Source organism: Clarias gariepinus, chromosome 16 (genome assembly GCF_024256425.1).
Source record: "Clarias gariepinus isolate MV-2021 ecotype Netherlands chromosome 16, CGAR_prim_01v2, whole genome shotgun sequence".
Classification (NCBI taxonomy): domain Eukaryota; kingdom Metazoa; phylum Chordata; class Actinopteri; order Siluriformes; family Clariidae; genus Clarias; species Clarias gariepinus.
In genome coordinates, this window is record NC_071115.1 from 22,779,142 (window position 1) to 22,793,882 (window position 14,741).

A 14,741-nucleotide genomic window follows, 5' to 3' on the forward strand; every position below is an offset into this window, starting at 1 on the left:
ATGAATCTTTGCACGCTTGTGGTTACCGAACATCCAGACTCCCATTCGGACACGCCAGATATCTTTGCAGTGACAGTAAGAGTGGTTTGGTTTTTCCAATGTTACTGAATAAATTAGCATTTTATACATTTCAGACACATGTAGTCAGAGTTAGGATGGTTATGAATAAAAATGCTGAATGCCTGCTACACTGGGAAAACCACCAGGGCCTGCGAGTTAAGTAAAAGCAAATATCTGCTTCTACAACCAGATCAGGTGTGAGCTATACAGCGACAAACGTTAGGTCATCATGTTTGAACACATTTTATTTATCATGCTAGGTTTGCCTAGTAAGGTAAGTCCTAATACTGTAATATTTTTTTCCTTAACCCAAATCAGTGTCAGTTAGTATAATACCAAGCATGTGAGGTAACCTTCATGTGGTCCAGTACATAATAATATTATTATTATTATTATTATTATTATTAATAGGAGTTGTTAACATGTACAGAACATTAGCTTGTTTTTTTCCATTAAGAATCTTTATAGATTTGCATTGCATTACATTTTTATATTATGGTTATATTAAAACGCTATATTGAGAAAGAACAATCTTGGTCACGTCCACCATTTTTATGGGTCCTAGCAGTGGATGGAGGAACCATCTTGAGTTTGCTCAGATTATAATCGTCTCCATCTTAACTATCCAGTCGTGTATAAAAGTTAGTGATCCTTTTTCAATTCTACATGTTTTTGTCCAAAAATTGTATAAAAATTATCTAATAGTGGCTGATATTAATATTAGGCAAAAATAAAGTCAAAATGAAATTATAATAAATAAAAAAAATTATATATACAAAAAGCAATACTAAGTACCCCAATTAATCAATAGCTCGTAGATCCACATTTAGCAGCAATAACTTAAAATAATAATTTTCTGTATGATTTATCAGCCATATGACCATCCGCCCATTCTTATTTGCAGCGTTGCTTCAGTTCATTTAGGATTTTTGACTATTCGCTTATGCACAGCTTTCTTAAGATCCCATCACAGCATTTCAATTGGACTTTGACCAGGCGATTCCATAAACTTGATTCTTTACTTTTCCAGCAATTCTGATGTAGATTTACTTGTGTGCATCTGATCAATGTCCTGCTACATGATCACACAAACTTTAGCTGTTGGACAGATGGCCTCTTGAAAACCAAACATGGCTAAAAAACCCTTTTGGTCTTATCTGTGTATAGGATATTGTTCCAGAAGCATTATGATTTGTTCAGATGCAGTTTTGAAAAACTCAGTTGTGTTTCCATGTTCTTTTTAGACAGAAGAGGCATCCTCCTGGCAACCCGCCCAAAAAAATATACTTGCTCAGTCTCCTTCCAACTGTGAGGCCTGTTGTGTCTGAGATGTAACTTGTGTCCTTTTATATTTGTATCTATTGATTTGAGCATCGCAGAGTCTGATCTTGGGGTAAATGTGCTGGGACGTCCACTCCTGGTAAGAATTGTAATTGTCTTGAATGCTTTTCACTTGAGAACAATCTTGTAGAAAGTTAAACCCCAAATTGTTCGAAAATGGTTTTATAATCCTTACCAGATTGATGTGCAGCAATAATTGCTTCTCTAAGACCAATGATTATGTCTTGGCATTGTGTAAACACACACCTGATTGCTCAAGACCAGCAAACTGCCAAAACCTTTGCTTTTATCTGCACACCTGCTGATCAATTTTTTTTTCCATTTTTTAAAAAAGAAAATAGTGGCACATATAAGAAAATGATATGCTGTTGTTTGTCCGAGGTTGTATTTGCCTAATACTGAGCCCTGCTATAATCAGATGATTTTTATTATGTTTTTACAACAAAAAAAACAAACAAACATTGAATTTAAATAAAGGGCCACTTTTTCCCAAAAAAATATTCTTGAGACAAAGCAAATGTTATAATCCCCACTCATTTACACCTAAATTAATTTTTCTATTATTATGAATGTGAACACCTAGAAGGTTACTCCGATTAGCATGGAATTTAATGGACATAATCTTTAGCCAACAAAATTAAGTTGATAGCTATATATTCGGAAAGCAAAGTGCAATTTAAACAAAGCTTGGTAGACTTAATCAGGAAAAAAATTCCAGTAGCATTATAATTAAAAACTGCTCATGGGATCATGCCCATTTGACCCAGGAAAATTTGTGGGAAACCGTTTTGTACTTCCTTATAGCAATATATTGCACTGTTGGCGAGAAAATCATTTATACCAAACAGCAAACATGCCCACAAAGAGCCTATTAAAATTTAGCAGCTTATAATTACAATAAGGCATAGCTACTCAATGTGATTGTGGTGTATATTTTTGCAAATTCCTTTTACAGCTCATAATGCCTTTTGCTAGAATCAAAATTTGACTTTTCTTCAAATTATTTAACGCTCTTGCACTTGCTGATATTACTTTGATAACACATACAAAATATTGGAATACATGTGTCTGAAAAACTACTTTTTTAAACTTGCCCTACTGTAGATTATAAATTCAATTAAATTTATACAAACATTGAAAAGACATCCATGCCAAAAAAAATAAATAAAAATAAATGTTCATTAGTGGCTGATAGAGAACAATGAACTTTTGGGGTGTGGTCCAAAGGACGATGAAAAGCCTGATCGTGTAAACGTAGTCAGGTAGTGGAGATGAAGGGGAGTTGATTCAGTTATGTATCATGATTCAATTTGTATGGCAATGCATGCATCACCACACTAAATATAAAATATTTTTTTCTATTTTTTTTAATCATTTTTTACAATCCTACAGGTGGTGCGCTCAGACTATTCGCACAATGGTACAGCATCCAGGAGCAAAGATTTGCCAAGTTTGTTAGAATTGTAACCAACTCTAAAACAAGTAATATAGAATTGGAATATTTATAAAAACCGCAATACCTATAGAATTGCAATACAAATCGAATTGGAATCTGAGCTTCCTGATAATATCATATCTGTGGCCACTAGTCATTCCCGTACTTCTTATATCATGTGTTAAATGTGTTTAATTAAATTTTGCAATCAATTTTTCCTTTTTTTCCCCTAATGAGTGTGATCTTTGGTTTAAAAATGAAAAAATATTAATATTTTATATTATTTATCTGGTAATTATTATGTCTCCTTCTATCAAGAAGTTAATGCAGTAGGAAATCACACTAACCCTAAAAACAATAAAGATCAAAAGGGTTTTCTGTTAGAAATTCCGTTTGTTTGTTTGCACAGGTAGTTCCTGTCATAGGCGTTCCACCTCAATTTAACAGTAGGCAGCGTCATCATCAACATTTCTGTCATACTGTGAGCGTGTGTTAGGTGTTACATTGGAGCAGCATAAGGAGTGATAGGGATTTGACCGCTCACTCTATTCACAGGTAACAGTGTCACGTAGGCGTCAAGATCTCTGCACAGGCGGTGCCATGGGTAAACCTCATGTCGAAAACTGGTACAGTATGTCAGGCCGAGCTCATAGCAACTCTGTTACGCCTCCGAGGCATGGGTAAACCTCAATTAGACTATATGTACAATTCTACCCAAATGTAATGTGTGTCATCTCCAAGACCGTGCAAGAAGATCCTGTCTCAATCACAAAAATATCAACAGCTGGTAAAGACAGACAAACCACATGTTACATGCCCATGCTGTCATAGGTCTAAGTGTTACACAAATACAATATTTGATACATTGCAATACATCTTAAACTTAAATATGTCTTGAAATTAAACTATCAACAAACAAAAAAATGTTTGTTTCACTTTCATCTTAAAAATGCATTCATGGCATTAAGGTGTTTAAGCCCCGCCCACTTTCCAATTACTTCATGTCATTAAATTGGATAAAGTTGCATAAAGACATGTAATATAAAATACATGCATGAGACTTTCAGCATTCACTTGCAAAGATTGATTGATATCTACTATTGGAAAAAAAAAACCCACATGTAGTGTCTTGCCTTAATCTTTTTTTTCTGCCTTAATCTTTTTTTTTTTATCTCTCCAAAGAATGAAATCATTGATCTTAACAGAATAACACTGTGTTATAAAGCCAGCCTGATCTTAGTTAACTGAGCAGCTTCGCCCAACCCTGAACATGTTCATACTCGCTTAAAACAGACAAAAATATGAACTTCCCCAAAACAACACAGAATAAAGGGCAGCATGCTGCTAGACTGCACTTAGTTTAGATCTTTTTACACACTATTAGATTATATAGATTTATAAACAGTAATAAATGGCGCTGTTAATTTAACACAGATTTCTGGACGAAAACACAAATTAAACATGACTTTTATCAGTTTCACTCCGGATCTGCCAGTTGCCGTTCATTCTCTACATCAGGATCTTTCTTCAAGATAAATGTTGACATGTACACTTATGAACTAATATCAATAAAAGCCTGTAGATAACATAAGATCGTGATATTACCTTCAGGAAGTTTTAACTTTTAGCACCCCAACTCCTCCATTGACGTTCACCGCACAGCCTCACCAGCAACTCCGAGGGAGATGTTTTCTGTTTAATGCAAACAGCCAATCGCCAGCCCGAATAGCTTCATTTAAACCCCGCCTCTTTACCTTCGTGCCCAATCAGATAATTCGTAATCGTTCTCTCGTTCCGCTGTGACTGCGCCAGATCAGATCTCTACTACGCATGCGCTTATTTTTACGCATGCGCACGAGAAGTGTCTAACGAGCGACATTGATTCAAATCGTGAGATTTGATTAGATTATTGCATATTAAAAAGAGAGGATGTAGTTAAAATAAATAAATAAATAAACGAACAAACGAATTGTAACTACTTTGTCTTTTATTTTTCCTTCGTTTTTATTTTAGTTTAATCATATTACAGCAGAAAATGTTAACAATCAATATTCATGTACTGTAATGCTGCTAAATGCTATAGCAGCTAACAAAATCATTTAAAATAAAATTTCATACTTCATTAATTTTTGTGGCTGTTTGTTTGTTTGTGCAGGTTCCGTCACATGTAATGTGTACTGTTGTCATGATGTGAGCATGTCACACTCAGGTGTCCTCACTTTTACTCCATTTGCAGGTAATGCGAGCGCAGCCCTGGGTAAACTTCATGTAGGCTACATGGATATAACCTCTAGTAAAACATACAGTAAAGAGATAGCAATACCAAGAGATGGCACACGTTATACAAATTGTATAATGTTCCTTAATTTAGTCATTTATATATTAAATTCAATATATTACAATTGCTTATATTTAACGTAACTTTTCATTTTCTTAAACACATGGAATCAAATTCATTAAATTTACATAACATTTAGGGAATTTAATTTACATTAAGATTTTTTGCATTTTCGTATGGCTTTTTTAATGAATACACTATAAGTGGTTTCACTCACTCTCTCACTCACTCGTCTATACCGCTTTATCCTGTATAGGGTTGCAGGGGGCCTGGAGCCTATTCCAGGGAACTTTGAGCACGAGGTACACCCTGAACAAACATTCATACACTCATTTACACACAACATTCAATCTGGGAATGCCAATTAGCATAACCTGCCTGTCTTTGGACTGTGGGAGGAAGCTGGAGTACCCAGAGGAAACCCACCAATCACAGGGAGAGCATGCAAACTCCATACACAGACCAGAGGCAGGAATCGAAACCTTGACCCTGGAGGTGCAAGACGACAGTCCTAACCTATAAATGGTCTAGTTATTTAAATATATGACATGTTTTGAAAAGTTTGTGGACACTACTCCTACTTTCAGATTTCAGCAGTTTCTGCCACATCCACTGCTAACAGGTGCATAAAACCAAGCACAATTTTCATAGATATACTGTACACTTGTAATAGTGTGGGTCAACCTAAAGACTGTACTGATACACCTGGTTTAAACCGACCATTGTCACATGATGTCACCCATGTGCATTTGTAATACTTATGCTTTCCTATAAGCTGTTGTTCTGGTCAGCTATTATTTTGAAACAGCGCAAATGTTGATGATGTAAACTCTCCGACAAACTGCAGTTCTGAAGTGTGCTGCTCTTTTTTAAATAACTTCGGCTGGAGAACTGTGTGTAAAGAAGCTTCATGAAACAGGACTCCAAGGCCAAGCAGCTGCACACACTCCTAAGATCAGTGTGAGCAATGGTAAGAGTTGGCTGAGTTGATGTAAAACATCCCAAAGCATGTGCGCTTGGCCCCTTATACTCTGGAGCAGTGGTAACATGTTCTCTAAAAGTGATGAATGAAGCTTCATGCCACCTACACATGTAATAATACATAATGCCAATAGTAAGGTTTGGGCTAGGTCCCTTTATTTCCAATGAAGGGTAATGTAATATGGGGGTAAAAGGGGGTATCAAAAAGTTTCTAGAGCCCTGTTTTTTGGATGTATTTCCTCCCTCAGACACCGTAAAACCTGGCAGTAAAATTCTTTGTTGATGGTCTGGCCCCTGGCGATGAATTCTTGATTCACAATGCCACGAATATCAATGAGCCGTGGACCTGCCTCGCATTTTTTGTGCACGGAAGATTAGGACCTCTTCTCCTGTAAAGATTGTTGCAGGTTCGTACCCATTCTTATTGAAGGTGATGTTCTTTTGCTCTTGAAGCAACTCATTGCAGCATCACCGTCGAACATCTCTGTGAAAGATCGGCCCACTTTCACTCAGAGATGGCCCATGGCATACTGAATTCACATTAAAAGTAAAGTGTCAGAACATGAAACGCATCATAGCCTGCCACTCAGAAGGTTTAGCAAGCAAAAAGTTCAGGTTTGTTGAGCATTCATGTATGAGCTGGATGAAAAAGGCAGATCAGCCACTTATGTCCCAGTACCAGACACCACAGCACACTACCCAAAAACAATTTATATTTCAAGGTACAATATAAAAAAAAGCCAGGTAGACTGCTTTTAGGACATCCAGGGGGAGTTTTATTATACCACCCAGACACCAGAACAAAGAAAAGCTTCATACTTTTAGGTAGGTGCGTGTCAATCCATTTTGGGCAAACATCATTGTTTTTAAATTTGATGCAGGCAGCTACAGGAAGCTGGTGGAGGAAGCATAGCATTGGAGTGGTGTGGGAGAACTTGGGAAGATTGAAGTCAAGTTGTGAAGCTGCATTCTTGATTAGTTGCAGAGGTCACATGGCACAGAGAGGACAGACCTGCCAGGCGCAAGTTTCTATGGTCTAGTTTCGAGGGTTTAAAAAACAACCACCTGAGTGACCTTTATTGTAGAAATGGACAAATCCTCCTGAAATTGTAATTTCTGGAATTAAGTGTCCAATTTGGGATCTGATGAGATGTTTGTTGAACATACTGAAAAACATCGGTGTCTGAAGGAGGAAAAGATATAGTTTGAGCATCATCTGCATAGCAGTGGTATGAAAACACATGTGAGGATATGACCTCACCAAGAGATCAAGTACAGATGGAGAACAGATGAGACTATGAAGTGCACTTTTGTTATAGTCGCATTTTCCTCAGTCAGTAAATAAAAAGCGTGGTAGAGATCAATTTAGTGTACACTAGTGTACAGTTTAGTGTACAGCAGTAAGTACCAGATATAGATATAGAGTATCTGATCTGAGTAGTCCATCTGTCTTAAGCATATATTTGTGAGTCTTTATTATGAAATAAGCACATTACATTGAACATTTCTACTCGAGAGGGGTAAATTTGTCTTTCCCACCCCATTTCCTCCCCTCACTAACAATTGTACATTGAGTTAGACTTCTAAATTGTGAACTATGTAAGAAGGTAAATTATAAGTCTGTGTTAATCCAAATGTATGCCACAAGAATGACAAACATTTGAAGAAGCACTGCATGTAAGGTAAAAGACATGGGCATTTGTTTACACTCTTGTGCTGGTGTCATAATGTTCTAATAAAAAAATCCTTGATTTTCAAAAATCCACAGTGCCAGATACCACTCTAGTCCAGCAGATGTTTGTGTGTGGGAGTTTTTCCTTTATTATTTATTTTTCCATTGTTTTTGACGCTTACCAATGGTTTACATCACCATTAAGCTACAAAAGCGTTGTATGTGTCTTGTGTTTCATTATGAACACTTTACCTATTTATAAGGGTTCTAATAATTTATTGCTTCTTATAAGTTGGCCAACCCAACCTTGGCATTCAAGTCAACCCAGGATGATGAAATTCATCGTGAATGAAGGAATAAAATTGATTGACATGACTGATTTACAGAAGACTTTGAGCACATCATAAAACTTGAATGGTGCAAACTTAAAAAAAAAAAAGCCTGTACATCCACAAATGACGATCCCAGCGGAGGTGGCTCAGAGCCCAATGCGTTGTTTCCCGTGAGCACTTAGCAAGTGGAATGCTTGAGCCATAAAACTCAACAGATAACTTGTCGACAACTTGCAGAAGAGTACTGTGGGAAATGCACACGCACTCATTCACCAGCACATTACAAGAACTGGGCTCTAAGTTATTGCCACATCCCCTGACCTGACTACAGTCCTGACCTCACTCCAAGCCTCACTCCAACTTCAATATAACAGTTGATGTTTGAACCAGCCACCTAACACACTGTATGACTGCAGATCAATTACTGCTATCCACCCAAACGAGGATGGGTTTTCTGTAGAGTCCGGTTCCTCTCATGGTTTCTTCCTTTTGCCATCTCAGGGGGTTTTGCCACTGTCACCCTCAGCTTGCTCATCAGGGACTATCTGATTATTTTGATTCATAGACATTTTTCACATCTCATACAAATCTGCATTGTGTAAATCTGGTTTGCGACAATGACAATTCTTAAACGTGCTATACAAATAAAATTTCATGAAATTGAATTGAAAGGAATTACTGGGAGACTTTCTGAAAAAAACTGAAAAAACATTTCACCTTGATGGTATCCAAGCACTAGTCAAACACTGGGATAAGTGCATTATATAGAATATCAGCAGTGTTCTGTTATTAATCGCAATCAAAAGTCCCTGTTTGACTTGAACACCTCTCATAATACCATCCCTCATAAACACAGATAAAAGCAAAACACCATACATCATTCAAGCAAACAAACAACTCAGATGTTGCAAAGCCAATTCCAAAACAAACAAATGTTGAATATTGATGATCGATACAGTATATATCACCCATCCATGAATATTTTACTATAACAGCATGTCACAAGTTTTACACCCCTTACAGTATGTTTATATCGTTGCTCTTGTTTACACTAAGTTAAGAACGATGGGTTAGTGGTTAGCATTGTGGCCTTGCACCTCCAAGGGAAAGCATTCAGTTCCTGCCTCAGATCTGTATGTGTGGAGTTTTCATGTTCTGCCCGTGCTTGGTGGGTTTCTTCTAAGCTTCCTTCCACAGTCCAAAGACATGCAGAGAAGGCTATTTGGTGTTCATAAATTGTCTATAGTGTGTGTGTATGTGTGTGCCCTGAGATAGATTGGCACCCTGTGTAGAGTGTACCCCATCCTGTGTGTCTCCTGGGAGAGACTCCAGGCCCCCCATGACCCTCTACAGAATAAATGGTATAGAAGATGAATCAATTAATGTTTACACTTGCTACCATCTGACTTCTGTGTTTATTGTGTGCCTCAATGCCTAATATAATACTCATCTAAATAAGGAAAAAACTCACATTAGCAGAGACTGAACCAAGAGTAAATACATAAGGGCAATGCTGGGAAAAAAATAGAACAGAAGTAGTAATAGAACACAGAGCTGGCTTGGGAATCAGGTTTTATGTGTGGGACACCAGAATGCAATTTGTTTTATTATGAACACTAGAGGTCGCTCTCTAGCCATTTGCGTAAAAACTGCAACGCTCAATGTTAACCACCAGGGGGTGTCTAAACACCACATCATCATCATCATCTCTCTCTCTCTCTCTCTCTCTCTCTCTCACACACATTCCCAACATTTGGCAGATGCCCTCATCCAGAGCGACTGTAGGTTTTATCTCATTTTGCATCAAGTGCGGATCAAGGGCCTTGCTCAGGGGCCGAACAGTAACAACTTGATGGTATGACGAAACAAAACCCAAATTGCTGTAGGGGTTTGAAGGTCTCGGACCTAACATACTGTAGTGCAACACCTTAACCATCAGTTTCTTTGAGTTTTTAATTATAGTTCTGAATTCTTCTACCAATCAAAGATAATTAAAGGAAGACATTTATTTTATGAAAGTCTAAAGTTTCAAGTGCCTTTCTCCTTGCTCCTAACAAGCTCCAACAACAGAAGTTACAGTATAGAATCTTGTTTCTTGCGGCCTGAGAGTCATGTGATTTCACAAGTAGTGGCTTCCATCTGCCCACTCTACCATAAAACTCTGATTTGTGGAGTGCTGAAGTGTTTGTTATCTTTCCGGCAGATTCTGGCCAATTCCGTTCTTGTTTCATGCAACTTTGCCAGATGTGGATGAAGAGAAAGTAACCTTAGCAGTGTAATCCAATCCAATAATGTCCTCAAAACTCTGGTCAAAACGGTGGCCTGATTCCATGTGCTTCTGTGTTTCGTTTCATTTGCTTCCCTGCATTACGTTCATTGCTTTTTATGCAGGTATGAAAGCAATGAACGTAATGAACGTGATGCTATACATATAGCATATATTTTCATTTTGTGTTTAGTTTCCAAGTATGCAAGTATCCCACAACGAATCAATTGCACAAAAGAGTTCTTATGCCCACTTAAAGTCCATTAAAGCTGTAACCTCAGAAACAACACGTGTGTACAGGCCTCAATGGCAGATGTGTTTACAACAAATACAAATACAACTCAAGACGTATCTGTTTCTTTAATACTTGGACTAATCCCCCCTTCCTCATCGCCCCCCCAGGAAAAAAAACTTTACCAACTGTGTTCAACTTATTGACTTATTTAGTAGCCTAATAACCCAGTGTAAGTATCTATCCAATGACGGAAACTTCAAAGCACTTTTTGTAGGTCGCTCTTAATATAAATGTAAGCAACGCTTTCAATGGTGGCACATGGTGATGAAGCCGTGCGTGTAAACCTACACAGCATGTAACTGAATATAAAAGAATCTGACACGATGGATCTTAAACCCTATGCCACTTGGTCAGGTGGGCAACTGAACCATGCATGCAACACTACAGTACTGTGTGTACAGCTCAGACTGAAAGGACCCAAATAATACTCACTGACCTTAGTGCATGGAAGTAAACAATATTGATTTGTTCACTTTATTGACTTGTTCAAAAGGCAGATTGCAAAAGCACAAAACAAACAAACAACAAAACACATGTTAATATCACATTATTTCTGCATACCGTATAGATCTTATGTAGCATCAATGCAGAAATGCATAAGAAACTGTTTATAACCAGTCAGGAACCATATACGAACATGACCACCATGTTTCCAGAGCATTAGTCATAAAAAGTGCAGACTGTGTCTCAAAGTACACAATTACCTAACTATCGACCTGCATGAGTTCTACTAAAAGAGTGCACACATTTTGAGGAAACTGATTCCAGAAATCTGAAGTCACTGAAAAATAAAGTTAAGGGTCAAGGCATTTGCCCGAGTTTTAGACATTCCAAACCCAGCTGTGAAATACACTGACTAGCTTTAACATTAAAACCACTGATAGATGAAGTAAATAACAATGGTTATGTTGCTGGATATATTAGGCAGCAAATCAGTTTTTAAGTTGATGTGTTGGAAGAGGGAAAAATGTGCAAGAATAAGGATCTGCGCAACTGTGACAAGGCTAGACAACGGAATTTCCAAAACTGCAGTTATTGTGGGTGTTTCCAGTATACAGTTGTCAGTGCCTACCAAAAGTGGTCCAAGAAAGGACAATTGGGCAACAGGTTTCAGCCCGTCTGCTCCGATCTAATGGGAGAAAAAGTTACTATAGTTGCAATAACAGAAAGGTGTTAGAACACATAATGAATCTCAGCTTGCTGCATATGGGGCTGCGTAGCCACAGACTGGTCAGAGTGCCTGTGCTGACCCCGTCCTAGAAAACAGCCTACCATGAAAACACAAACATTAGAAGTGGGTCTTGGAACAGTGGCATCATCTAATGAAGCACATTTTCTTTTACCTGGTGGTGTGTGTGTGTGCATCTCTTATCTGGGGAACAGACATGACCAGGGTGTACTATAAGAAGAATACAACCAGTTAGAGGCAGTGTGATGCTCTGAGCTCTGCTGGGATAGCTTGAGTCCTGCCATTCATATGGATACTACTTTGAAGTTCCACCTACCTAATTATTGCTGTAGACCACTGCTGTAACCCCTTCATGGCAATCGTATTCCCTGATGGCAGTGGCTGCTTAAGCCAGTTAATGCACTCTGCCACACTTCAAAAACTGGTCTGATATGGTTTGAGTTTGATCTATTTCCCCACCTTGCAGCAATCAGGACTTAAAGGAGCTGCTGCTGCCATCTCGGTGGCTTCAAAGGTCTTGTGGAGTAAATTTCTCAAAGGGTCAGAACTGTTTTAGCAGCACAAGGGGGACCAACATAATATAAGGAAGGTGGGTTTAATGTTATGTCTGATCATTCAGCGAGTGATCCATTTTCATCTAAAACTGTCCATCACATGCGTCCCCACAGGAAAATGGCTTTGCTTAAAGGTTTGTCAGGAGATTCAATATTATTGTTATTATTTTTTGTTAGCTAAAGAGGTGTCTAGTTGAATGAAGGTGTATGCTTAAATAAATGTTTGATAAAATAAATATATAGCATACATTTAAAAAATGGAAAAACCCTTATGATTAAGAACTGTATGGATGACTTTGATATATGGTTTTCATTTGAATGAAAAAAAGTAGGTCAGGTTATATAGGCAAAGATGGATCTGTGACAGAGTAGAATGCTGGCAGAGCCACATGTGTTAATGGAGTAGATGAGAATGGCCAGAGGTTGAACTTGACATTTTAATAAGCTACACCCAAGGGGTCGCAGTCACAAGGTTTGCTATTAGACCTTAGGAAAAGGAATAAGGCAAAGAAGAAAACTCAACTAGTTTCTTAGGAAATCACAGAGCTACTGTATAAGTGAGGTATATGTGAGGTTGATTGGGAGGATATTTGGGAACATGTCACAATCTCAGTAAAACTATTCAATATCCTGATTGTACACAGAACATATCTCTCATCCAGCTACAGACACGCTTTTACTGTAGTAATGCTTTTTCACCAGTATGGTACAAATGCAACAAACTCAATCCCACATGATTTTGGTCCTGTTTTCAGTATTTTACGTGTTAAATCCATTGTCTTAGGCCATCATAGTAGAACAGTCATTTCACCAAATAAAACAAGGTTTTACAGTATATTTAGTGGTGCAGTAGATATGTGATAAATGTCCTATAATAGAGGGATGGCACACAATGTAAAAGAGTGTACTACTACTGTAGAATATTTAACTTGTGTTAATAATGGAAGAATAGAACAATGCTATAAGGTATGCAGGCTTTATATTAAATCCATAGTTTTAAGTCTATCTACTACCTTATCAACATGTTTCCAGTATAGGATTGCATTGTACAGTATATGCCCTGCTTGCATTTTTTTTGTAATACTTCCTTTTTTTTGGAGTGGAAGGAAAATGAGCAGAATATTTAATTTAGTTATATTCTATTTAATTTGCATTGCGCTTTTAGCAATTGTCATTGTCAAAATCAAATACATTATTTTTGCATCAAATATGAAAAATGTGTATGAATCAAAATGACCACACTGTTATCAAGGGTACATCTTTATCTAAGAATAATGTAAGAAGCTGTGTTGATTTCAGCAACCAGGCTGAGAGGAACAGGCTAGAGCAACCGAGGCTGAGGGCAGGTCCAGAACATGCTGAGTCAGTTTGAGAAACTGAATGAAGGCTGGCGAGCTCAAACATGACATGAAGAAACAATTTGGCAAAGAGTGAATTGTGGCTGTGGAATAATCAGAGCAGAGACGCAGGTTCATTAGACGCAAGGGAAGCTGATTAGGAATGGTCAAACCAACTGACAGTATTCATACAGATTCACATAGATTGCCAATATGAAATTCTTTAGGCTACAAATAATATTAAACTAAAAGTAAGTAACAAAATAGTTTAAATAAAAAGGATATTTACTGTAACAGGAATAAAACCACATCTCAAAGCTGATAGCTAGCAATAAAGGGAACAAAATGGCAGCTGGAAAGAACTGCGTACTTAGAAGTATTTTTATCCTGTCAGTATTTTCTCACGCAATCTGCTTGTTTTTCTGGAAATTCATTCTTGTCTGGGAATCTGAAATCTAAAAAAAAAAATGTACAAACTAACTTAGAGACAGCTATCTACTGGTGTTCTTTTTACTATTTTTATAAATCTACAAATATTTTACTTACTTCTGAAACGTAAAGCCATCTCACACACCAAACCGCCATTAGCTGTAGAAAAACACTGCAATCCCTTGATTTTAATAATGATGCATTAGCCATGGTTCACATGCAGTGAAGGTAGCACTGTCAAGAATGGGAGTGCTGCTCAACCACTGGTTCTAATGCAATAGTCTGACTACATCATATGTACTCCATTAGATATCTATGAATGGTAGCTCAGTGGGTAATTTTGTGTTACTGTTTGGTGAGTCAAGTCCCAGCATTGCCAAATCTCAACTGTAAGTCACTTTGGATAAATATAAACAAATTAACAAATGTTACCATCACAACAAAGGTTTTCATGTCTGAGAGGGAATAGAACACATTTAACGTCTTTTATTAAGAAGCTAGTATAAGCCCTT

The 14,741-nt window shown here is 37.5% G+C and overlaps 1 protein-coding gene across 1 annotated transcript in view; it reads right to left on the minus strand.

Moving 5' to 3' along the window:
- Positions 1-4,528, minus strand: part of crlf3 (cytokine receptor-like factor 3) — a 28,160-nt gene extending 23,632 nt beyond the window's left edge. Inside the window, exon 1 of the mRNA XM_053515384.1 lies at positions 4,442-4,528. The gene's annotated coding sequence lies outside the window, so the exon portion shown is untranslated. The remainder of the gene's footprint in view (positions 1-4,441) is intronic.
- Positions 4,529-14,741: the final 10,213 nt, after the last annotated feature.